Source organism: Accipiter gentilis, chromosome 9 (genome assembly GCF_929443795.1).
Source record: "Accipiter gentilis chromosome 9, bAccGen1.1, whole genome shotgun sequence".
NCBI classification, from domain to species: Eukaryota; Metazoa; Chordata; class Aves; order Accipitriformes; family Accipitridae; genus Astur; species Astur gentilis.
This window is the reverse complement of record NC_064888.1, coordinates 8,806,473-8,831,855: the sequence shown is the minus strand read 5'-3', so window position 1 is coordinate 8,831,855 and position 25,383 is coordinate 8,806,473. Positions and strand designations below refer to the sequence as shown.

The window sequence follows — 25,383 nt, the reverse complement described above, 5'->3', positions numbered from 1 at the left end:
GTCTCACCTGTGGCCATACCTCTCTAACACAGTGACAGCACCATACCCTGAAGGATCCTTTTCAAGAAGTCAGTTTAGTAATACCCTCTGTCACCTGATGCAAACAAAAGCAGCTTTTTTCTCAAAAGCAGCTTGGAACACTCTCCTTCAATGAAATCCCTGTATTTGCAAAGCATGAAAAAGAAAGTCATTTAACAGTTAGAAGTTGGAGCCCTAAGATCAATGAAGCAAGCAAAAGGGCATAAATCATCTTTTGATATCAGCAGAAGGAACCAGCCACAGTGAACAGTCATCCCATACACTACAGTATTCCATACTGTCCTTATCTGGTGGAGCAGGTAACAGCAGCCTGAAGAACAGGAACCACTTGCTAGCAGGTACAAGACTGAAAAAGCTATCTGAGAGACGCAGGTCACAGAGCAGTGATCCTTCCAGCACTTGCCTAAATATAAGTTTCATCTTTGATGCTTATGAAGATTCTGCACAATAAGCATCTCTGAGCACAGAAAGAGATCAGCACTCTTTAAGAGCTAAAGTCTATGCTGCAGACCGTTTCTTCCATTCCATTCCATTCCCTCATGCTTGCTTTGTGCCCCTTTTCTCTGTACCATCTGCAAACGTTTGTGCAATTGAGTTGTACCAGCAAAAGCACTTAAAGAAAGCCAGTGGCTGAGCTTCACAGAACAGTCTTCAGGGAAACTGAAGTTTATATTAGCTCAGAAGTGTTTATTTTGGAAGTATCTGTGCTTTCATCCAAACAGAAAGCACCAACAATACAACAAGAGCACCCAAACCCCACTAGACCAACACCATGATTAACAATAGCTCACAAAACACTGTTTCACATCAATCCACAGAGTTAAAAAAGTAATAGCAATTTTGAAATGTACATAAATAACAGAGAATAGCAATTGCATCATCATGCAGCAACATGCTGCAAGTAGAAGAGAAGTTTGGATACTCTGGAAAAATTCTTCTGTGTGAATTATTCACTTAGCTGAAATAATTTCTCTATCCTTTTCATCTTACCCTGTTCAGGAAGAAAATCATATATTTGAATATGGGATACCATATAGTATCCTCCACATGCAGTACAGCACTTGCTTCCCACTCCAGAACAAGACATTCAAACTGGGCCAGTCATGTTAGAAAATGGAGTGCAAAAAGGTGGTTGTGTTTTACATTCTGAAATGTGAAAATCTGAGGTTTCAGAGATTATTGTGGATGTTATGCTGATCTTGCATCACTGACTTCAGCAATGCAATCTATCATCAACGATTCCAAAGCCACAGCAGCAAGGACACGTACCTGCTTCCCTATGGGCTCCACATGCAATATGTCCACTATGACCAGACTCAATCTCATGCATGGCCAAGATGACACAGTAGTAGTGCCACGTGGAGGTGGACAGAGAGCCACTTGTCAAGTCACAATGCACATACCAATGGCTGCACCAGCTCCCTCCTGACTGCTCTACTCAAAGGCTGTGCTAGAAAGTAAAAAAGCACCTTACGTGATCATGTTATGAAACCTTGTCTCATTGCACATATGCAAAATAAGACTGAACTTCCACTGCAAAGACAACCTTAGTTCAGACACTTTGCAGTTTCTGAACACTTGGTAACCTGAATATTTGTTAATCAACTGTAATGTTATTAGCATACCCATACCTCTGTGTCCTGCATTTTGGATGCCCTGTACCATTTAAAAAGTACTAGTATTTGAAAAGAAGGACGGCCCCATGCAACCTTACCTCAGCCCACTGCCTCAGGCAACCTCTGCAGATTCTGAGATAGACAACAAATTACTGGAGTACAGGGAGAAAATTAGGGACATATAGAGAGTAGTGTAAAAAAGAAACCAGACAATGGGGGTCACTGCATGATGGGGACTCTGAAATAAACCTGTACATACCAGTATTTCTCTCTGCTGGGTGACAAGAAGACACAGGGTGTGAAGGGAGTAATGCTGTGTTTTCACAGAGGTAAACTGTAATAGGTTTCTATCTTAGGTCTCAAACCTATTAGAGAAATATTTTGTTTACTCATATGATGTAGCATTTGGGATAATGTATCTATATAAATGTATGAAGTTTTGAAAGAACATTTTATGGTTTTAATTTTCAGGGTATAATTTCTTTCATTTGTTGCTTTCCCAGGCTATAGATTTCCTGTCCAGCATCTCTCTCTCAGTGTTTAAAACTCCAGAGCCAAGCTACTCTAAGTCCTTACTGAGCCTACCACTTACACAGTAACAGGGATAACCACCAGCATATTCCCTAAAAAGGGCACCCCAGAGAATTCAGTCATCAACAAGCATCCAGCAAGGCAAAGGAACAAGACCCTTCACATTAATTTAACAACATACTATCCCCTGAAATAATTGTCAATACTAATCTATTTATCTAGAAACTAAACAAATGTATATGGGTTTCCTTCGCAATGGCATAGTGATTAACCCTTAGAACATTGCAGGCAGGCCATATTTCTCAAATAAAAATCAGACCTTATTAAACCTCCATGGAAATTCCACACAAACACACAGCACCATAAAGCCAGTTGCATGTAAGAATTCGGTCTTAGTTTTAGTCAAAATTGAGTGATTCCTTTTCAATTGCTTTGGTTGCAATGTTTTCAGGAGCATAGAGAACTGTCCCTTGAGAGTTAACCAGTAGAAAGAGCTCAGCTCTCCTTACACCGTCATGTAGTAGGGAGGCCTTCGTGCCCTGCTAAATGTACAATATTTTAGAAAAACAAAACCAGGAAGCAAACTGGGATTTGGTCAAGAGTTCATGCTGGCTGAATCACTGTGGTGTGGAAACCACCAGCTCTAAAGATGGAAAGTCCGGAGCCATTCATTCCCTCAAAGAAAGGAAAAAGTAAAAAAATAACAATAAAAAAGGCCTATTTGGCTTTCTGGTAAGCTCCCCCAATATCCGAAACACAGGAGAGGCTACCTATAGACAGGTGCCTTGACCTTTTTCTTCCTCATCTCCCTCTGAGCACAGCCAGCAATTTGATCTGCATCATAGTTTTTCCTATTGGGTGCAGTGAGAATTGTTTAAATGTCACTCCCTGACTCAACATGCAGAAATGCTGTAGGGTCATGGCACTGCTTCTTCCCTCCACATCCTGCACCTATTGCCCTCTTCTGCCTTTCCCCAGGAAAACAAAAAGAATTCTACATACTTTGCAGATTGAACATGGCCAGTTTCTAAGCAGAGATTCGTTCAGACTTCTCTGGATTGCCTTTTGTTATCTGAGAGCTTTGAAGGAAATATTGCTCAGAAGCTATTAAGGCCAACTGTTCTTGGACAAAGACACGCAACAATCAGCGTATTTAGCAAGGCAACACAGTCATTTTGAAATCCTAACTTTGTTAAAATTTATCTTCACAACTGCTGACAAGATCTAGTAAAGACATTTGTGTTCTGCTTGTGCGTTTCATCGTCTTTCATAAGCCAAAAGCTGATTAGCAAATAATTTTAGCAAAGTTCAAAAGCCAAACTGTTGTCTATGCCCATTGCTTGTAGCAAGGATAACAGTTCTTGGCAATAACCTATTGTCCATACATTTTTTGCTGTCCTGGTTTTCAAAGTACTGGCATACATAAACATACTATACTTGGGTACTAAACACATTTGTCTCAGCTAATCATCACATTATTTGACATAATCCTGTCACTAAAGCTAAAAATCCTACCAGCTTTCTGATAACATTCAGGCTCACCTGACGGCTGTATCTGCAGCAGCCTTTTTGGCTGTGCTGGATGGGACGACCAAGAGCCACAGCAAGAAAGGAATAGAACTGTGCTGCACAAGAAAAGGAGAGCTAGTCCAGCAGCTTAACATCATAAGCTGAGGAAACCCAAGATCAGTTCTGCAACATATTTCCTTACACAGACGTATCTACATCATTTATTCTCTCCTGCCTCTGCTCTGTAAAGTGGTACTTTTATATAACAGGCTCTGTGAGAATAAATACAGTATGAAGTGGCACACTGACAGGGAATGTGGAAATACCTCTGAATCTATGATAACTCCCCATTAGCAACCAGTCATTTTTAACACTCAAAAGTGAATGATTCCAGAGAATGTTACAGTGGAAATGACTCACAAAAGACTGAAGAATCAACACTGTTTCCTGAACTGAATTCAGTTTTGTGAGTGTAAGTTTTAAAGGGTTCATTTACCACAGTGATTCCATTTGGAAAGCAGTGTTTGAAAACTATAAGCAGCTTTCTACAGAGCAAACCACCAGCTAGCAGCAATGTTATTTCATAGCACTGGACACAACGACCAAGGACGCCTTTCAACACAGCAAAGCATGTTCCAGGATGTCTTGAGAAAAAGACCTATAAAAACTGCGCATCAAAAACCTGGGAAGCTTGTGCATTATTTTTGCACACTTCTTAATGGAGCTGGTGTTACAAAGTGCTTCTAGCCCTATCAAAATTTCACAGGCAATACGTCAGGAGGTAATCCATCCTGAAATACTAAATTACAGTAACCTTAAGATAGACACCAACTTTCCTGAAGTGTTCTTTATCCCGAGGAGAGGGCAGACAATGCAAAGCTTTAGCTAACTTCACTGTCACCTCGCATATATCTAAAAGGCATTTTTGTCCCTTCTGGATAATATTGTTTCATTGGACAAAACCATGCCACAGTCCTCCTTTTAAGATGTATGTTAAGGGAATCGCATATTTTTCTTTTTTTTTTTTTTAAGCACGCCTACACATCCTTGCATCAATCATTCTCCCTTTCTCTTTCCTGGAGGGCTTACCCTGCACCACAGCACCTGCTGACCTCTTCAGGTGCTGTACTCCCTTGGGCTTTCACTGCTCTCAGCTCCACACGCTGCCAGCATCTGCAACATAAACTAGTGCATTCTGAGTATTCCCTCTGCCCTGTCCCATGTCACCACTCCCACCGTAAAGTTTGGCAGGGCACATCTACATCAGCGTTCGAGTTTGGAGCAGCAGTGCGCTTTTGAAGCCAGCCCCTCAAATGCCCCACTTACTGTGCTTTGCTTTGCATCATGGAGCAGTCCCCGAGTGCGCAGGCCACATTCCTTTCAGACAAAACTAAGCTGGAAGAGGTACCCCGACAGCACAGGCAAAGCACACCAGCTGCACGCAGCATGCAGTCCAGGGGACCTCACCAGAGCTGCAGCTCTTCGGGTCCACTCCTGGTTGCTACTATACTTGCTTGTGGAGAAATCGCCTTGGAGAATCAGACATACATTCTCCTTCAGAGAAACTTAACAAACCCTTTCTACTCTCTATGTACAACCACCCAAAACTCACATTGCTCCCCCTCCATCCTCCCCAAAAAGCAGCTTGCTGCCTGTCTTTTCAGGTATTTACCCAACCAGCACCTCCACACCTCCAGCAGGCCATAACATTTGAATTGTTACTATTTTGGACTAGTTTTTGTTAAAAATGTCTGTCATCATTTAGGTCCTTGCTCACCTGCTAGTATTCTGTCACGCAGCTCTTCCCTTTCACCTATTTCTACTCTTCCTTTCTTTCTTTTGGACAATCTTGTTCTGTTTTACGATTTCAGTTAGAAATAAAGCTCGAACTCATCACTAACACCAAATTCATCTGAAATAACTCCTTCATCTTCTGTGATTTCTTTGATTTTATGTGACTGAATTTCTATGCAAGTTTTACCTGTACAACTTTGAATTTCATGCTATCTATAGCGAAATCACCTCCTCTTATTTCTCAGTTAACCACAGCATGGTCTTTTTCTTTGTGGGCAACCCAGCACCTGCGGAACTGAATGGAAGAACCTCAGCTGACTGCAACAGGCAGTCCCCTAAAGGCACTTAATGAAGTCATTCAAAGAACTGATGCTATTTATGTTAAATTTCATGACTATACAGCATTCAGAGATAACCATGTATGTTCTGTGTTTTGTGAATACATTTTTTCCTATTATACAATCTGAAAAAATAATGGTTTTGTTCTAATGTAATTGTGAGAATCAAATTTATATACAAGACCTTTAGAAAACAGAGACCCACCTCTAAATGCAAAGAACAAACATTTGCATTACCTATTTATATTAAAATATGCAGAAATTTCCAAAGTATTCAGTCAACTTATAAATTTTTATAACTTCTTCAAATTGTTAACATTTTTTTAACACACAGCATTATTTCAGCTTTGTGGAAGGCTCAATAACAATCTTTCTGGTCTGAAAAAAGGAAAGAACATTATAATAAAGAATGCAGAATAAATAAAAACAAAACAGTACAAGCCGTACATCCACACATACAAAGACAACTTTCATGGTGAGCTATAAGCAATTATAACAACACAATGTGCTGCATGTTGATTTCACCAGTGAAAAGAATTTCTCCAGTTATTGAAGACTTTCCTGGCAGAATTTCAGAAAAAAAAAATTCTGACATTCTCCCAATCTGACTTCTGTGCAATGCAAGTCATGCACATTTTAAACACCGATGAATAATACTGCCTTTCTTCTGTGAACTGTTAACAGCTGTAGAAACTATTATAGCCCGCTTAAAATCATGTCTCTGTAGTCAATACTCTCCAGACACTTAGCAATACTAAAGCTATTCCTGGGGCTAAACTAGAATTGCTATGTGAGTACAAAGTTTGATTTATGTTGAAATGAAACAACAAACATCTGATCTTTCCTTTTGTTAAATACCCATTCATATAAACACGAGTATCAGCTGCATAACTAGAAAATGATGTACCAAATTTACAGAAATTAGACAAAGGAAGACCACCCACAGTTACCTTCAAGAAATAAAGACTTGTCAGAGGGTGAAAGACTGCTGGTGAAGATACTTTATACAGTTGTGGCTTCCCTAATGTCCTCACGGTGAGGCTGTGGTTTATGAAAGTGATGTTTCATTAATCTAATTTTTCAAGTCTTCTGAAACACACAAAATTGATCAGCAGTCCAGTACCATATCTTCGCAGTGCTTATCATCAGCTGCTCTCAGACTGATCACACAGTGGACTGCCTAATAACATCGTCCAGATGCATCCAAGAGGAAGTCAAGGTCTCTGTGTGCTAATGTTATTCTTTCGCATCCCAAAGCACAGGTGGGAACAGGAGAAATGCTCAGTTGTGGTTCCTCTGACGTTTTTTAAATGCTGATTCGGAAGAGAGAGGAAAAGATGCAAGTTGAACAAAAGCAAACCTTAAAATACATGTAAAAGTTCAGATACATTCTATGAGTTCACGTACATTACTAACATGTGCTGAAAATAGTTTTGATTCCTCACTCCAACAAACTGCCACCAAAGTTCCTTTGTTTTTTTATACATCTTCACCTTTCAAGAAATGAAAACACATGAGTAAATACAATCAGATTTGTGGAGAGTTTGTGATTCCTGACAAATATAGCAATTAATTTGACCAGTAGCAATAATAAAGTGAGGGTTAAGCTAACTTGTAAGAAACTATTCCTCCAGAAGAGTACCATAAATGGAACAGGAAGATTTTAACAGCCTCAAATTAATGCTCCGACTTCTGCTAGATTAATTTTAAGTCTTTAGCTGTTAAAGTATCTAGAAAGGTGAAGGATAAGCTAATTGTTCAGCTCATTACTAGTTTTTCTTCTGTCAGTAAATTACCTTTTTTAAAGCATCACATTTGCATCTTCTAATCAGAGCTCTTAGGGAAGTTTCAGTATGCACCAGTATTTCCCCATGTTACACCGGTACGCCTCCACCTTCTGCAGCAGACATGCAAGCACTAGAATAGCCTGTCTGCCCTTCAGCTGCCCCAGATTTCATCAAACAGAGCCATCCACACACAGTCCCAGTGCTTGGCTGGGGAAAACGCTACCGGGTCATGCCTATGGCAAATTCAGTGTTGCTTTCCAAAAAGCCGCTGTTGTTAGTTTCACCAGCTAATCTTCACTCTGGGAACAGCCTTTACTGAAAATGCACATGCCTGTGCACATGAAAGCGCAGCTGCCCAAGGATAGGAACTTACTCTAACTAAAACCTGCACTCTCACTAGTTCTCTCTACCACTGCTGTAATGGGACTGTGCAAGACTGAGGACTCCAGAGGCAAAACAAAGTTTGAAATTCCAAACACACAGCAGAACTGCTGTAATTCTCTCTACTTTTGGGTCAAATTCAAGTTCTTATGCTGGTCTTGAGACCACTGTTATTTTTGGGAGAACTCCTTTTGACTTTGCTCAAGACCCCAGTTAGCATTTACACAGTCCTATCCCAGGATGCTCCCAATCCTTCTGCTTTTTCTGCTCCCTACTCACTCACTCACTTCTATCTCCTTTTCTTCCCCCTGCTTTGAGTCTCACTCTATGCTGCCTTCTGGGCTAAGATCTCTCTCCCTGGGAAGGCTTTGGATGTTGTATCTCCACAAATCTGGGATAACACTCAGATTCAATAAGAGTAAAGCTGACCCATATCATTGAGTCTCTCTGGCCAAGTATCCTCTGTCCTTCCTCCTGCCTCTTTGAACAATCTCATCCTGTCTTTATTTAGCATCTGGAACTTCACTCCCTTATTCTCCTTAGCTGTTAGCCTACATTTCATATTTGCTAATTTTGCCATACTTAGACTGAGAGCTCCTACAGGCAGAGTACAAAGTTGTTGGATTTTTCCTTTCTTTGTCTATAAAATGGTGTGCTATTTGAATGTTTTCCATAACAATGGAAAGACATGATCAGTTTCCAACACTAAAGCATATGGAAGGAGAAGGTGTGCACACGAGGGGCAAGGGGACCTGCTATTTTCTTAAATTTTAATAGGTACCTAAGAAATAACTTTTTTTCTCCAAAAACACTGACCATATATAATGCAAAAAGATACTGTTTAGGAAAAAAGCATAAAAAAAGGCACCAACGTTACTAGTAGCCATCATATCCTTTGGTCTGGGAATTTCAGCTGGGCTCCGATTCTTAATTCAGCACAGTCACAAGGCAACGCTGCAATTACAATCCTCCAGGGACTGCAAATGAAAAAAAAGTTACGTTCAAATCAACCGATTTCCAAGATCACACACTTGAGATCAAGGCAGCAGGGAACGAAACAGCCTTACAAAACTTACAAAATAAGGACAAATCATGCAACTAGGAAGTTCTCACAGGTATTGTCCTAACAACAACCTGATTTGCTAAATTCAGTGGTCAGTAGTTCCACTGAACAGAGTAAGAAAAATTAGGCTGTGAGTTACAAGTGCAGATAATTTACAATGGGAGGCTGACAGCAGACCACATGGAAAATTAAGAGGCTTGGACTGCAGACAAGCTTAGAAAGAGAGTGAAGCAATGGCTATTTTGAGAATCCCTATTGGGCACAAAACAGCATTCTGCTACGGAGTGCCGATGACATACATGAAACACACTAATGGCTGCGACATAGGCAGAAAAAGTCAAATAACCTTTCGATATAAAAAACACATTTCAAGTTATTTCATCCATCACAAAAGAGAAATGAAACAGAAAAATCTCCAGCATGTAGGCATGCTGTAAATGTGAAAACAGAGCTTCCCACCAATGGATCAGGAAGATCTGAATCTCGGCACTAATTCTGGAAGGAGAAATCTTTTAGACAGGTGACCTCCTTACCTGCCTATGTGTAGAAAAGTCACTGATAACGGAAAAACTCTTAAGCAATCTTCTGTGCCACTCTTCTGTTACAATAATTACACATCAGTGCTCAGAACTGAATGGTATCTGGTCTCATTATCCTAACACATGTAACCATCCATCCCGACATTTACACTGTGCCTGTCATAGTGGGGAGGGACTACGAATAAGAACACACGGGGCAAACAATACCGTTAACGCTTCCCATTTTGGCTGGTATAGCTGTGTTAGTGCAGTCCACAGGCAGGTGCTGTCATTTCTGACAAGCCTGTTGGGTAACAGCGACAGGAATCTGTCAGATGCTGCCCACACGCGGGATGTGTCCTGCACGGCACGCTGACCTCCTCTAAAGAAGTTTCACTTCAAAATTCTACTGAACATGTTACAAATACCAGTTGGCAGCATGCAATGTATCACAGAGAAAGGTAAAAGTGTAACGGTCAAGACAAAACAATAGGGAAATACCCTCGGAGGGCAGCAGTGGGCTTGCCGGAGCATGTGCTGTGCTTGGTCAGAGAAACGGGTTGCATCTTTGCGATGGAGGGACGCTTAGCCCATCGAACAAGGTGAAATGCAAAGGCACCTCTGCGCTTCTTGTGCAATTCCCTGACCCTGCAGTTGCCAGAAGATTAGTGCTGTCATAAAGATGACTTTAAAGCAGCCTCAGGCTTTGCCAAGAATAAACCACGAGTGCCTTTACCCTCACAAGATCGTATCCACACCGTGCGCAACTCCTTCTTCCCCAGGAAAAAGCCCTGTGCCAATGCATAAGGAGATGCACGTCAAAGACCTTTGACATTGCCTTGATACAACCACACAGCCTGCCATCCGCTCTCCCTTTGGACAAGCAAATTCTGAGGGATCTACTTCCTCCTGCTTCCTGCCTTCTTTATATTCCCTGAGGTGCAAAGCTGATGGAGATGAACAACCTGCACTTCCTAGGCAGGCAATAAAATATGGGAGGCTCTCAACTAGCAGAAGAGCTTTTGCACACCTAGCCATGACAGCTCAGAGTGCTTCTGCTCCCGTGCAAGAAGTTATCAGACCCACAGCAGAACTTTAAACTTTAAGTTATCAGACTACCCACCAGAGCCTGTGAGACAAACGCGTGTGCTCCCTCTCCCCACCCTGCTGCAAGCAAGCTCTCCACTGCTGGGGAGGGATGTGTGGCAATACCTTCAGCTACACAAATAGATTTCGGACAGCTCTTCTGCAGCATCCTGGGAGTTTGGGTTCAGTACGGTATGCAACAAGATAATTCCAGTATTGTCTCTTTAACAAAAAGTAAAATGTCTCTGAAATGGTGATTTTTGCTTTTGGAAATGGTATTAAGACCAGTGCAGAAACTGGTAGCAAAGTAGTGATTCATGAACACTAACAAAATGATTCACCAGCCCCTTGCTAGGAAGTGATATCATCGCACCACACATCTCCATGAGAATGGCAGAAGAGAAGCATTGTCCCACAGGACAGGAAAGTGCTGTATTCTCCAAAAGAAAAGTACTAAATCTGCAGGTGTGTATGATAAACAAGATGGGGCAAATTGTCAGTGCTCTGGGCCGGGAGTCAGGTGCCTAGCACGGTGACTATCAGATGCTTGTAAGCACTACTGAAGAATACCAGAACATTTCCAATCTGGTCTGGGATAAATTGCAAGCTCTGGGTATATTGTACAATTACCCCACAGCCCAACCAAATTCTTCTCCACCTGATCCATCATTCCTCACTCCATCCCTCAAGCCACAGACAGTAAAATCCTTTCTTGCTCCCTGCTTAGCAGCCATATAGCGAGCATGCTCTCACATTCTCTGACCTAACTCAGTCCCACACTCTCTGACCCACAATATTGCCTCCGCATCCCAAAATGGGCTCTTGGTCTTGCCAGGGATCTATACAACTTAGCTGTATGCCTGCTCCACCGCTATGCCCTGCCCAGCACCGTTCCCCAGGGGCTCCAGTGCTTCTCAGGTCAAAAGGCCCAGGACTGCTGCACATCCAGCTGGCCAAGGGAACAGCAAAGCTCTTCTGATCCCTGTGCTACTCTGATTCTCACCTTGTGTCTCACATGAAGCAGAAGCTGAATGCATGTATGAAGCTGCTGGGGAGGCATAAAGCGAGGGAGTTTTAGGTTTCAGCATGTATGCCATATGTTGTCTTCAAGGGTGACACACTGGAAAACAGGTTTTTTCAGGTCTTAAAACTGTACCTCATGTTGGACATGACCATGCTCTCTGCAGTTATTCTGGGCAGTATCAGCCTGTCAGCACCTCAAAGCCCTAAGCATGCTGCACTCTGCCATGCCTTGTAATTAATGATCTGCCCCTTGCAAAGCAGGCAGCAGTAGGCTTGCAGCTACATAACTACCAAACTCACGATGACAAGGTGACATTGCCCAGATTGGGAGGATTTTCTTTCTGTTAATCTTATTCCTTCTCCTCAGCCTGCCCTGTGTGCCAAGACATCAAAGTACCACCCCTCCAGTTCACGTGATGGTGATGCTTCTCCCTCACCTACAACTCTCCTTGCAAAAAAACTACACTTATGGCACCTAACATCAGCAGCCCCAAGCATCTGAAAGACAATAAAACCAGTGCTGCTTTCCTCCCCAGCCTGCTGCCCAGCTGTGCCAGACACAAGGGACACTTCAAATCCAGGGAACTGCCAGAGAAGAGTGGTGAATTTTTGAATCACTCAGTTTCTCCAAAACTCCCTTAACAATCTGCAGGAAGACTCGTGGGCCTGCTGCTATGCAGATCTGCTGGCCCACAGCATGCCAGAGGCTACTGTCAAATCAAGGCTTTAGGAGCAATCACAGAGCAGCAGGCACATCCAAGCAGCACTGGAGAAGTCATCTGCAAGGAAGAACAAGTCCCACGCCATAGAACATGAAAGCAAGCTGTAAGTATTTATTCCGCTATCACTTCTAAACCCCCAGGGACTGGTCTTTTAATGCAACTCATATCCTCCAATCTAGGAACCTCAGTTCCCTGGAGACTGGTGCTGCAGACGCATAGACAGAGCTTAGAGCTGAGCAGCTCTGGGATTTCTGATGTATCCAGCCACAGTTGGTGCCAGCCAGAGTGACGCAGGACTCCTCATGCAATCCATCTGCTTCACTGGGTTCACCTAGAAAAGCAAGCCAGCCACCCACCAGCCTTTCAGCTCAGCCCTCAGTCACACCCAAACAGCAGAGTGGAAGGAAAGCTGCTTGCTCTATTCCAGCAGTGCCCACAGGTTCTGGCGCACTGACCAACAGCTCCTGTCCCAGAGAGCCTGCATCTAAAAGGACAACAGTCAAAGGGAAGGGACACACACAAACGGGGAACTTGATCGCATGATTTTTCAGTGTGGTAGGGCACAAGAGAGACCATATTCTTGATACCATTTCAGTGTTTCTGTATATTGGACAAGCTCATAGGGGAACTCAATCAGCAACAGACAATGGTAGTGACCCTTCCTTTGGCCAAACACACAAAAAAAGCAGTGGGCCTGATTTACCACTGATGACACTTAGTTAACATCCATGTAACCCGAACAATTCTCACAGTTACTCCTCATATACTTAAATAACAAGAAAAGCTAATTTTCTCTCTGGCTGAGGGAAAAAGATACCGCTTTTGGAGTAAAAAAGCATAAGCAACCTGTTAGCAAGCATTTTAGAGAATTCACATTTCACTTTGGTGAACATATTCCCTCGAGTAATACCTATGATCTAGATGAGCAGCGACTGTTGTACTCATCTCTAAAAATTATCAAGTATCATCAGTTAATGAGTCCTGCAGTACAGTGTTTCCATCCAAAGACCCTCCTTGTTGTGCATATGCAGCACTCCATTAAAGTCATGGAGGCATACCTGAGGCAGAGCAGGCTGGAACAGATCACAGATACTCATCTTATATCAATTACCCTGAAAAGTGAATGGTTCAATTCTTCTGTGTAGTATAAAACCTCATGTACCACAAGAACAGAAGCTTAAAGGCCACATAGTACTTTCACTTTGTGTGTGTAACTTCCAGCGATGTCAACTGGATGCAAGCTTCTGATTCTCAGCCAGTACAACTTTTGCCAGGAAGTATTTTCAAACATACCCCATCACCTCTGGGCTCACACTTATGTCCCAACAAAATCTGATGTCTCTCCACACCATCCACACTTGTACTGTCACTTTTACATGCTGGAAGAAAAAAAAAAAAAAAAAAAAAAAAAAAAAAAAAAAAGACCTTGCATAAGTAAAATTCACTTTGTCAAATTCTGAAAGCTCTTTGAATAGTGAAAGCACTTTTAAATCTTGGCCTCAGCAAAAACGTTCTCTGCTCTCAGGAGTCTGAATGGGATAGCCACATTTCTAAGCATAAGGACAGCTGATAACTTGTGGTGAGATCACCACAGTTTAAAAATTTAACAACACAAAAATGGCTTAAGCCAACAGGTATCATTTCACCACAGGGTGTGAGAGCAGAGTTCCTGAAGTTCAGCTGGTTCCTGAAGCGCAGCTGAGGAGTGACAGAGTGTTAAGCTACAGCAGTGTGATTGCTTCTAATCATCGCTTTTATATTCTAAGAGCTAAACTATCCTTGTTCCAAGGCATGTGTCAAAATATTGCAAGAGATGCAGAGGACAGAGCAGAAGAAAGGTTTTTTTCAACTTGTTATGCTTCCCAAAAGTTTTCAGATTCTGCACATAGATTTAACCAATTTTATAATTTTTGTTACATCAGAACATCCTTTATATCAGAATAACAACTTCTTGTTATCAACCCCTTTTTTTTAACTCTAGTTATATGCCACCCCTTGAAGTAAAATAGCTCAGATTCACCCATAAAGATTGAGATGAGATAATGGAAACAAAAGATAATGAATCAACTGGTTTTGTACACAAAATAAGCATCTGTAATTACAAAGCAGCCAATGCGCTGACTCTGCCTTGAGTTACATTACACACTGGCCCCTTGGATCCCAGGACTTAAAATCACCTTTGCTCTCCCTGTCACAGGTCAAGTACAGCTCAGCCAAACCAGGAGATCTGTGCCAAACAGTTTGTATTTCCAACAATTAAATATTGAATTCTCCTTTAATAAGTCACTTAGGAGTCATGCTTGCACAATTATTTGCATACACAGACACTTTATTTCAGCCCCAAATACAAAAAGCTATTAACAGTGGGCCAGATTCTGCTCTCATTTGCCCTAATGCAAACTCACGTCATTTCCACCAAGATCAGTGGAGCTTGAGTTTCGCACCACACATGGGAAGGCAGAACTCCTTTTTCACTGAGGCAATTCACAGTGCCAGTGAGTTGCTGTGCCTGCGGTGCACGTGGCCTGGAGGTTTCCGTTCTGCTGCGCACACCGCCTCCTCTGCTCACTGCAGTCCCACCGTATCCCTCGCGGGCCTTTCTTTTAAATGGACCTTGTTTCACAGGCAGACCAGAGCAGGTTACTTATTCCCCTTAATTCATTGGATTTACAAGAAGCACGCCAGCTGAGTAACACTGAACAAAAGACAAAATTGTTTCTACAGTGTATTTACACACAATAAAATGAGCCAATCAAGCAAACAAACTGTACACAACATGCCTGATTATTAACTGAAACCAGAAGAAACGCTCTTTAGTACTTCCAGTGCTTATAAATGCATGCTTATGTCCTAAGTAACCTTGAGATTCCAGCAATTACTTAGTCCTCAAAACTTTGAGCCAAGTTTTCTCCACAGTATTTACTCCCTGGGGCTCACAAGAGGTAACAGATAACTGGTCTCCAACCCTGTTTCTTCAGAGCTCTCCACACTGGGGACAGATTTTGCTCATTCTCCCTGACAGATCACCTAGTTTAACTTCTGGACTCCCTTCATTTGCTATACGTCACAGCCACTGTCACACTCGCAGGCATGGTACCATTCCCCATGTAACACCTGGCCAGTGAGGGACAGGCAGTTAGGTGCCAGGGGACACCAGGACACCAGGAACTGTGGCACTGGGAAGCAAGCACTCTGCTGCCAGTCAGGAGGCAATTATGAGCACAAGAGCATGCACAGCAACAGTCTGAGAGAACAGAAATCTTAATCCTGCTGTACCTGCATGCCCACAATAGCTGGGGGGTTAGGAGTTATGCTCTTCTACAGATACAGTGTTTAGAAGTTTGTAATCATTGCTTTGTGCTTTTATTTCTTTCTGGTAGTGTAATAACGCAATTCCCAGTTATAAAAAATGTGACTGTTTGCGACTGTGATGATAAGGTATGTCCAGAGGTACAGCCCTTGGTACAAAACACAGAGAGAGCGCTGGCCAAGCAAGCTCTCATTCCTCCCAGCAGGCTGTCTGACCTCAGACGGGATTCACACGCCACCCCATGCAGCAGCATCCCACAGGATTATGTATCCTTCTGCAGACGCAGTTCTCTGCCACCTTGCATGACCACACCAACAGCCACATAGCCTGAGAGGCAAACGCCCCCAAACAATTCCCCTTACATAAAGGGAAAAGTGATTTATTACACAAATACAAGACACAGTGAATCACCCCAGCCTGACTACTTATCCATGTCAAAAAAACAGTGCTACTTTCAAGAGCCCTCTTCTGCCACCCTTCCACTGAATAATTTGAGGGGAAAAACTTGACACACGTCACAGCACAATATTTCTGATGCTAATTCATGTGTCTTCTTTTCCCTACTAGAATTCATGGAAGCAGAAGATTGTCACATTTTTCAAGCGGAAGATGCTAAGAACTGGGTTTCAACTCTCTGGTAAACCTGGAAAACAAGGCAAGGGGCCAGCTCCTCTGTGCGCAAACCCCCAGTGACTCAGCTGAAGCATATGTAGATGAGGCGAGAACCAAGAGAGTCGGATAATCCCATTCCAACTGTGTACAGCCAGATTTGTAAAGAGAGAAACTGGTCACTGTTTTTGAAATGGAGTATTACCATCTCAGTAAAGCAGCAGTATGACTCCAAGGCATTCAACATTTTAATTCTCGGACAAAGCTAGGGTAAAAGCACATCAGATCTACCAAACAGCTCTTAACTGCTTGGAAAGGACAACTGTAAGGCTGCTTGGGCAACCTTGCTTGTACCTTCTTGTATAAGGAATCCGTGGCTGGACGCTACAACATACTATTCCCCTATAATGTAGTCTACTATTAGCTTCATATCCTTCCATTCCGCCTCAAATACCCGTATGCTAACGCAGCATATATATGGTTTACATGTATGTTTTGTTTAGCACAGAACGAGGAACAGCGCTGCATTTAGCATTCAGTTTTAACATTGTATACACACAAACATAAATGCAGATAACCTTGAGAAATCAGGTACACATGTGAAAGAAGTTGTAATACTCTCCCAAATATTTCTCACCATTCCTGGAATCCCTTCCGAAGTCTCCCTAGTAGCATCAGTACAAGTCCAAAAGGCCACACAAATGAGGCCCTCGCTCCCCCTGCACACCAGGAAGAACTCGTCCCAACACTCTGTAATAAGGATAAAGCTTTTAGCTTTAGCTCAAAAGTCACAAGGACTACAGCCTACCACAGGAAGACAGCAGAAGAGATCAAGGGCATCCCCATAGACTTTGTTAAGTGAAAAAAAGTAAAGTGTCCAAAGTCACTCAACTGTTTTATGGACTTACAGTTCCGTTGGCATCCTCATACAGTGTCATAAATTTAAGTGTATACATAAAAATACAAATAAAAATAAAAATACAACCCTGCCACGAGTTCCATGCAAACAGCTCTCTGTAAGCAACGTCAACTCCTTCTGTGTGCACGGCCTTGCCTATACAGGGCTCTCTGCGGACTGTAAACTATGTACATAAATGCTGGTAAAGTGTGTTTACATAATATGTAAATAGATAAAGAAAAGTACATTCACACCAACTACTGAGGAAAGAAAACAAATCGTTTCTCTACTGCTAAAAGTACTGAATCACTTACCATCTGGTTTGGGAGAAAAAAAAAGACTCAGTCCAATTCAGCTACAAAGAAAATCCTGTCTAAAAAAAGTAATCACATGCTAGATCCCCCTAAGTTCAATTGCCAATCATTTTAACATTGAGAGTTTTGTTTTCCTGAAGGAAAAAAAAACACCAACCCCCCAAAAACCAGTAAGAAGGGTATGTGGCTTGTTAGGCCCTGATCCTGCAAGCTCTAAATACTTAGCTATGGGGAACAGTGGAAGATATTTTTCAGGAAAAAGCTGAGTCTCTGCATCAGTTTCTGCTGGAATGCATCCTAATTTTCCAAGACAAATCTGCCACACTTTTGCTACCATGTCGTGAAATGCAAAAGTAAAATCTAGATACTAAATATCTGAACTAATTTCCCTTTATACTTTGTTAAGGTTTGGGGGTTTTCCTCAATCATCTGAAGACACACCTATGCACACTGTAGCATAGTGCAGAAGTGGTATGTTACCGACAAGTATGTTATTCTAACTGAAAAAGAACATGTCGTCATGTAAATACTCCGAGTACTAGAGCACAACCAGCAAAGGTCAATGTTTATAGCTCTGGCAAGCATTTGTCATTTCCAAATTTGTGACTCTTCACTTTGTCCTCAAACATATAATTACTTTCTTAATTTTTTAAAGAAACTAAAATTTTTGTATCATCATTTCAACCCACACTTCAAAACCTAGCCTACACATAGCACTGATTTTCCAAATGCCTTTGTATGTTCCCTTTAACAGTTGTGCATCCCACAACTGTAGCTCACAGAACCAAACTGCCCTGTTCCCTCCCTGCCTCATTCCCTCCACATTCAAATATCAACTCACCTCTGCATGCTGCTTCTCTGGAACACCCTCATGACCTCATTCACTGACATTTTATCCACACTGGCATCTCTTCCTTCCTCCTCTTTTTCCTCGCCATTTTCCTCTACTAACTAATTGCCAACATTTTCTAACTGACGTTCTTGTATTTTAATACTTTTGTTCCTGGAAGTCGTCAAAACCTGTTTGATAACCACAACTCAGAGATCAATACTGCTGCGTGGGCAGCTGTAACAGTCCTGTGGGTCCTGGCCTTCTTCTTCTGCTTCCCTCAGTCCACCTCCCTTGCTCAAACACTTGCATAAAATTTCATTCCTCTTCCCAGAGGCCTCGAGTTTAATATGGATCCTTTACCTATGGGACAAAGAAGGATTCCCTGGATTTACCGATTAACCTAAACATACAAACACCTAAAAACACTGAAAGAAATTTCCCTGTCCCACTAAATACCTTATCCACTAAATTTTTCTGTTCACCTCTTCTGCTGAACACTAAGTCCTTCCATGAAAAAATGTATCTAATATTTATTTAAAATAGAAAAATGTCCCTTGGCTATTCCTTAAAAAATACTTATTCTTTCATTCTTAAATTTAGCACTATTGATTAACCTGTATAGATCCCCACTAGGATAAATTTGATCCCAAATCATTAAGAAGTGAAATAGTTCTCTTTCTCGCTGAAAAGAGATTCTTAAAATAATGTGTTACATGTATAACCAAAGGCAATCAAGTTACTATGGCTTCATGCGTTACTGCTTATCACCTGTGTGACGACCATACCCAGTCCTCGCTCGTGATTGTGAAAAAGGCTTAGCTTAAAGATAGTCTGTGCTAAAGCATTTTTGGCAGCAAGGGAAGGCTGTGAGTGAGCACCAAGCAGGTTATAGTGACTCAACTGCACTCTGGCTTAACTCTTTAAGCCAGAGAAATAGGATTACTTTAGACCTTGCTAGCCTTAGGGTAGCACAAGCAGTGATAGACCCACACCTCAGACCCTCTGGGACCCCAGAGTTAGTAAACTATCTACTGCCAACCCTCAGACTCCAACAGAGCAGCATCACACCCTACCGTAGCACAAAAGTGCTCATAAACCGCACCCATCTCAAAGCAGGCAAAAGTAAATACAGCACTGAAGTCAGTGATAATGGGAGAACAGACACGCACAGAGAGAGAAACATAAGGCTGCAAGGGGGCAGCTTTCCTCATCCCTGCCCGACAACGGGGACTCTGTAGAGCCTTTGTACGCTACGCGGGCCTTTCCCCTGGGTCGTATCAACAAAACCTTCCCTTGCCATTTGAAAGACAGCTGCTGAGGGGAGGGCTGCAGGCCAAGGGAGCCGCTTCCAAACAGAGGTGACCTTCCAAGCTTTCTCCCACCCTCCGCTCTCCCACTGAGTGACCAAATGGGACCCTCGGGATTCTCTGAAAAAGTAACAGAGAGAAGAAAAAACACAAGTGGAGTTTGGCACTGATGTAACAGAGGCTGGAGGGGCCTTATGGGTCTGGCAGCCAGCGACAGGGACACAATTCAAAGGACCTACAGGGAACTGGTTTCAAAAATGGTGGAGAGGGCCACGCTCTCAGCCCAAGAAACCACCCAGTGCCAGTGGCACCGGATGGCTCCTCTCCGGGTGGCTCCTCTCCGGCATGCCTGGAGCAAGCAGGGGGATAGGACACGGCACCCCGCACTCGCTGCCTGCAACAGCACGACGGTCTCCGGGTGCTCCACTTCACTGCTAGCTGGGACCTGCCAGGGAGGAAACAGACCCCTCATGCTAGTAAAGCATCAAGACGAGAGCCAAGTGTGACTTTCATTCTGTACCAGCTATTCCCAGGAAACAGATTTCAACTTTCCCAACAGGTAGTGTCAGCATTTAAATGAACAGTAATTTATATCAGTAAAATGATAAATGACTTCTATGCCTTTTGCTGCTTTTGAATGCACTTATGTAAAATATCAAATATCAAAATTATTTTAGTACAGCCAGAGATAAAGATATGAAGGGAAGAAATCACGAGTAAACATACCACATCTTTAACTGTGTCTTTTCTGCTGTCAGTTAAAAAAACCTAAAAGTCATGGTCCAAATTACAGTGTTCCGTACCTCGTAAGATTAACCGGTTTAATCAATGATTCCCATTTATTTCTAATTACATTCCTCATAACATAGTATCCATATGCATTCCTGTTGATATTTTGAAAGTTATGCCAGTATTAAGAAAGAGTGATAATACAGCTTTTTGTGGGCTCAGAACTACACTTGCAAATTGAGCTGTGGGTTTCTTTCATCTCAGTAATTAACAAAAAAAATCTTTTGTTACCTTCCTGCCTGTATCTGAGCACTCAGGATTATGGGCGGGCTGTTCAACAATACTCTTGAATATATTTTTAGCTCATATTTTTCCCAGACTATATAATCAGATTATCTTTAGAAAACATTAAACGTACATGAAAAACTTAGAAAAGTCAAGTAACAACTCTTTCCACAACCATTAGGGGATTTCTCCCTCTCTCCCTCTCTATCTCTTTTTTGTCACCACTGCATACAACTGAAGAAAGTATCGTGCAGCTCCACAGCTGCAGTGACTAAGAGCGACACCACACAAGCAGCTCTGTCCAGAGATGCCTTCCTGCCAACTACATGCCGAGAAGGGAGCGCATGAAGGGAGGGCAGCTTCTAACCACACCGGTAAACGTCTTCTGCCTCACATCCAGGATTGGTCCTAGACAGTCAAGAGTGTTCACAAGGAATAAGGCCATGACAAACTCACAGCACCCATCACCAGCAGCATCAGAGACATCAGCAGAGATCTGATTTGCACCAGTGGAAAACATGAAATTAGTGGAGCTAAACTCAGAAGATCAGAATGAGACTCATTATGTCTGCAAATTCATGCACAGGGAGTTGCAGGCTGCACCGCCTTTCCTACTCTGAGTCACTCCAACTCCCGCTCTAGACTGTTCAGTGGCAAACTGTGAATAAAACTCATTAATGATGCGCTTTATATAGAAATAGTGCATTTAACTGAGAGGCTACAACAAATGAAGAGTGCAGCGAGGGGTGAATTACGTGGTTAATGGAATACAGGATGTGTGTCAGTAAAGAAGTGGTAAAGGTGGGTGGGATTCTTAATGTTACATAGATCTGCTTGAAGTTTGGTGTATATATATATGAACCTAATTCCCCTTTTGATTTTGGTACCGTTATATCTAGCACTCCTATGTGTTTCTACTGATATATACATTCTCTTATGAATAACTGATAATCAACTTTTACATAAGCCATTATTGGAGAGCCAGCAAATATTAGAGACATGTTGTTTGTCTTATCTCTTTTTAGTCTTGTTCTAATCTGAATCATGTTTGGCTAGCATTCATATCTATCTCCTTGACTGGTGGTAGCTATAAAAAAATATATATACATGCCCTTGCAGAACCAGTGGCAGGAACAGTGCAAAAAATACATTCTTTGACACAGATTCCTACTTTTTGCCCTATGTAAACACACATCTGCAGCCGTTGGCAATGTTATAATGGAGGACGGTTTCTGTACTGCCTGTCCAAGTTCCACACCTTGTAAAATATTCTAGCATCATGACACAACATTTAGCTACAGCTAACAACTGCCCTTCTAAGCAGGTGGCTGTTATTTTCATCCATTAAAGACTAGTGTTTTACCTGATGGTTACAGGTAATTCTAACTTCTCAAACCAAATTAAGTGTATCTGGGAAGGAACCCCTATAAGAAAGTGAAAATAAACATGGGATATTTCACAAACTTGGGGTGAATTGTAATATATAACAGCAACAAAGAAGCGAGAAGCTGAAAAACTGTCAATCCCACAGGAGAGTTCAGGTAGAAAAGAGAGGACCCTAGAAGTAGGGCAGATTGGGCAGGAGAAAATAACCTGTAACACTTCTCAACACATTCTCTTTCGGGGTGGGGGACACGACACGACACAACAGGGACCAAACACAGCAGACCAAAAGTGTAACCTGAACCTGACCTCCCTCACACTGGTTGTATCAAAACTACTGAGCTGAACTTTGGTCATTGCATCACCGACACAAAGCAGTCTCAAAGCCCAGCCAAGCAACTACACCGTGATTTACTTTTTTTTTTTTCTTCACATGCGCTCAAGATGGTAGAGGCCAGCTAAGAATATGGCCTTTCAGCAGAAAAAATGTGTCAATTTAATTGTCAGTTGGCTGGACAGCTTCTTTGCTTTTGAGGTTTTTGGGGTTGGGGTTTTTTTTTAATATTACTGCACTGAAAAAGGTGGGTGTGATATAGCATTTAACTGGAACACTAAGTGCCAAGGACATATTTTTATCTGTTAGAAATGGAAAACAATACAATAGTTAAAAACATTGAGGATCATAAGGTGATCAGTTATGCAAAATATAAACCTTAATCACCGACGTAACATGGCACTGGGAATATTCACACAAAGATGTTCTTAAAATCTGAATAAACATCCTCGTACACAGGACGTGCAAGTCATGGTTTATAGAGCGATAAGCACTAAAAGGGTCAAGTAACTCACCTAATATCACCCAGCGAGTCAAGATCAGGCTGAGATCAGAACTCAGGATCCTGGTTTTCCATGCTCATCTTCCTTACAACGGCACGTTACTCCAAGCGCACAATGTCCTACCGATACCAAGCATTTTTGTGTCCACAAAATGGCTTATTTTTGTGCTGCATATAAAAAGAACCGGTGTGTTCAAAAGTGAGCATTCTAGCAATCACTTGCAAGCTTAAAATGTAATTGCTGAAGCAGGACACAAATGGATAGCTTAAGCCAATAGAGAGATAATTTATCATTATCACTAATAATGATAACTGCCAAAAATTCCAGTCCATACCTCCATAATTAAACTGACTGTCCCTGCAGAAGGGGACCAAATAGAAGAGCACACTGAACGTGGAGCCTTCCAAATCCCTTAGTTTCTGACAAAATGCCAGTTGCCAATCAATGCAGCAGCCATGAGACTGTCGGTATCTTTAGCAGTTCACTCAGATACAGAAAGGCTCACAGGCCATTAAAGACGCTACCTCTCAACTCAAGACATCTGCCCCCTCATCCTAAGCACCCTGCCAGGCGGACCTCTTCCTGCCAGGTATAGAAACGCTCACCTGGTCTTCACCCCATGCTCCCAACACTGGCACTGGAGAGAGAAATGACTTAAAACGTCGGTGTGTGAACATGAAACAGCTGAATATTGCAATGCTTTGTAGCTTCAGGTGGAACTCGAAAGCAGCAACTCGAATGAACATCCTCCTCTACGAAGAGGAAGCAATAAAGCCATGACGTAAATTTGCATTCTGTGCACCAAACTTATTTATAGAGGGAGAGAAATAGGTTTGGGAAGAGAGAGTCAAGTCACTGATCTTTGTTTTCAGTATCCGTATTTCATACTCTACTGGGCCATCACATGCTCACAACATCTATACTCCTGATTCACATACAGTATTTCCGATTCATGTATAGTATGTAAGAATACTACAAGGCCATGTGTACCTTACTGAAGTTTAATGCGTATCTTAAGACTTGAGTTTGCCTTTAATAAGAAAACACATTGGTTTACCATGGTTTTAAATTTTATTTTTTTTTTAACTTGGTGGGCTGCAGCCACTGGAGTCCTATTTGATTATCATTCAGCTGTTTTTCAGAATCCTAGCCAGCTGGGCCCAGACCTACCATGGTACTTAGGTCCTGAAGACCCACTTAAATAATTGAATTCAAGGTGGTACGAGCCTGTAAATTCTTGTGATCAGAGCCCAACTTTAACAAGTCCCAGCACTAACGGGTTAATTTCTGACTTCAAAACCACAATATTGTCCAGGCATGATCTGCTATGCAGCAGTCAGGCATATTAGAAACAAGGTAATAGGATCGTTGCCACAGATACATAAGTGAAATAAAACGTTGCATGCAATGCCCTGGCAGAATAAATCCTGCACCCTTTTTGTACATCAGCCTGAAACAACCACGTGCAGGCTCCACCAGTCTGGAACTGAGCCAAAAGATTATCCATCCTTTCTGTCACACATGGATTCTGGGAGGATCAGCGTCTGGAACTCCATGTGCTCGTTCGATGTTCATCTGTGGTTAAAGATAATGAATTCAGATACAATCACACTCAACAGGGACGATAAGGAGACACATCAAGGACAGCGCATGCCGTACAGCGAGACCTCGACCCAACCCTCCAACGGGAAAGGCAGCGTCAGAAAGTTGAAATCTGACAAATTTGCCAAAATGGCTTAGCTGTAACAAGCCATTAGTGATCAAAAATAAACTGTTTACGTGGTCCCCGTTAGATGTCCGTGGCACCGCACTGGCGCTCCCGTGCTCGGCTTTTTTACTTGGCTAAACTACACGCCAAGCAAGAATAAGTTCCTCCTGCGCCTTCTCCTCACCCTCCCACAGCCACACGGCAGAAAACACGCCGCACGGCAACTTTGTTGATTGACTCTGGCTTCCCCGTCCGCGGCAGTGCAAGGCACTGCGCAGACCCCCGTGGCGGGCCAGACACACACACACACACACACACCCCCCCCCCCCCCCCGCCGCCACGCCGGGAGCGGGGCCGTGCCTGTCCCCGGGCCCCCGCAACCGGCGGGCAACGCCCCCCACCCCCACCGTCCCTCAGCGCCCGACTACGGGGGGCTGGGGCTACGGAGGACGCTTCCCGCCTCGCCTCACACACACACACACACACCCCCGGCGCCAAGACGACGGCGGCCGCGGGCGGTGCGGTGCCCCCGCCGCCCCTCACACGCCGCCCCCGCCGAGCCACTCACCTCCGCCGGCCCCGCTGGGAGCCGTAGTTCCCCTCCCTCCGCCGCCCCCCCCCCCCCCCCGGCTCCGCGCCCCTGCGGGACCCCGGGGACCCGGGACGGGGGCGTCGCGGAGCCGCGGCGGGGCCGGCACCGCGCAGGACTACGAGCCCCGTGGTGCACGGCGGCGCGGGCGCGCCTGCGCGGCGGGGGCAGAGGG

General features: G+C 43.1%; 1 long non-coding RNA gene across 2 annotated transcripts; it reads right to left on the bottom strand.

Moving 5' to 3' along the window:
* LOC126042504 (uncharacterized) lies at positions 1-25,253 on the bottom strand. Of its 2 annotated transcripts, XR_007507178.1 has the most exons (10): positions 25,188-25,253; positions 23,246-24,486; positions 22,924-23,078; positions 14,813-22,115; positions 11,666-13,786; positions 9,805-9,880; positions 8,868-8,972; positions 7,235-7,320; positions 6,778-7,140; positions 1-6,205 (listed from the first exon to the last, which is right to left on the bottom strand). It is a non-coding gene; the product is annotated as an uncharacterized LOC126042504 (long non-coding RNA). The 2 variants fall into 2 exon arrangements; XR_007507179.1 differs by having other exon boundaries at positions 1-7,140; positions 24,293-24,486.
* Positions 25,254-25,383: the final 130 nt, after the last annotated feature.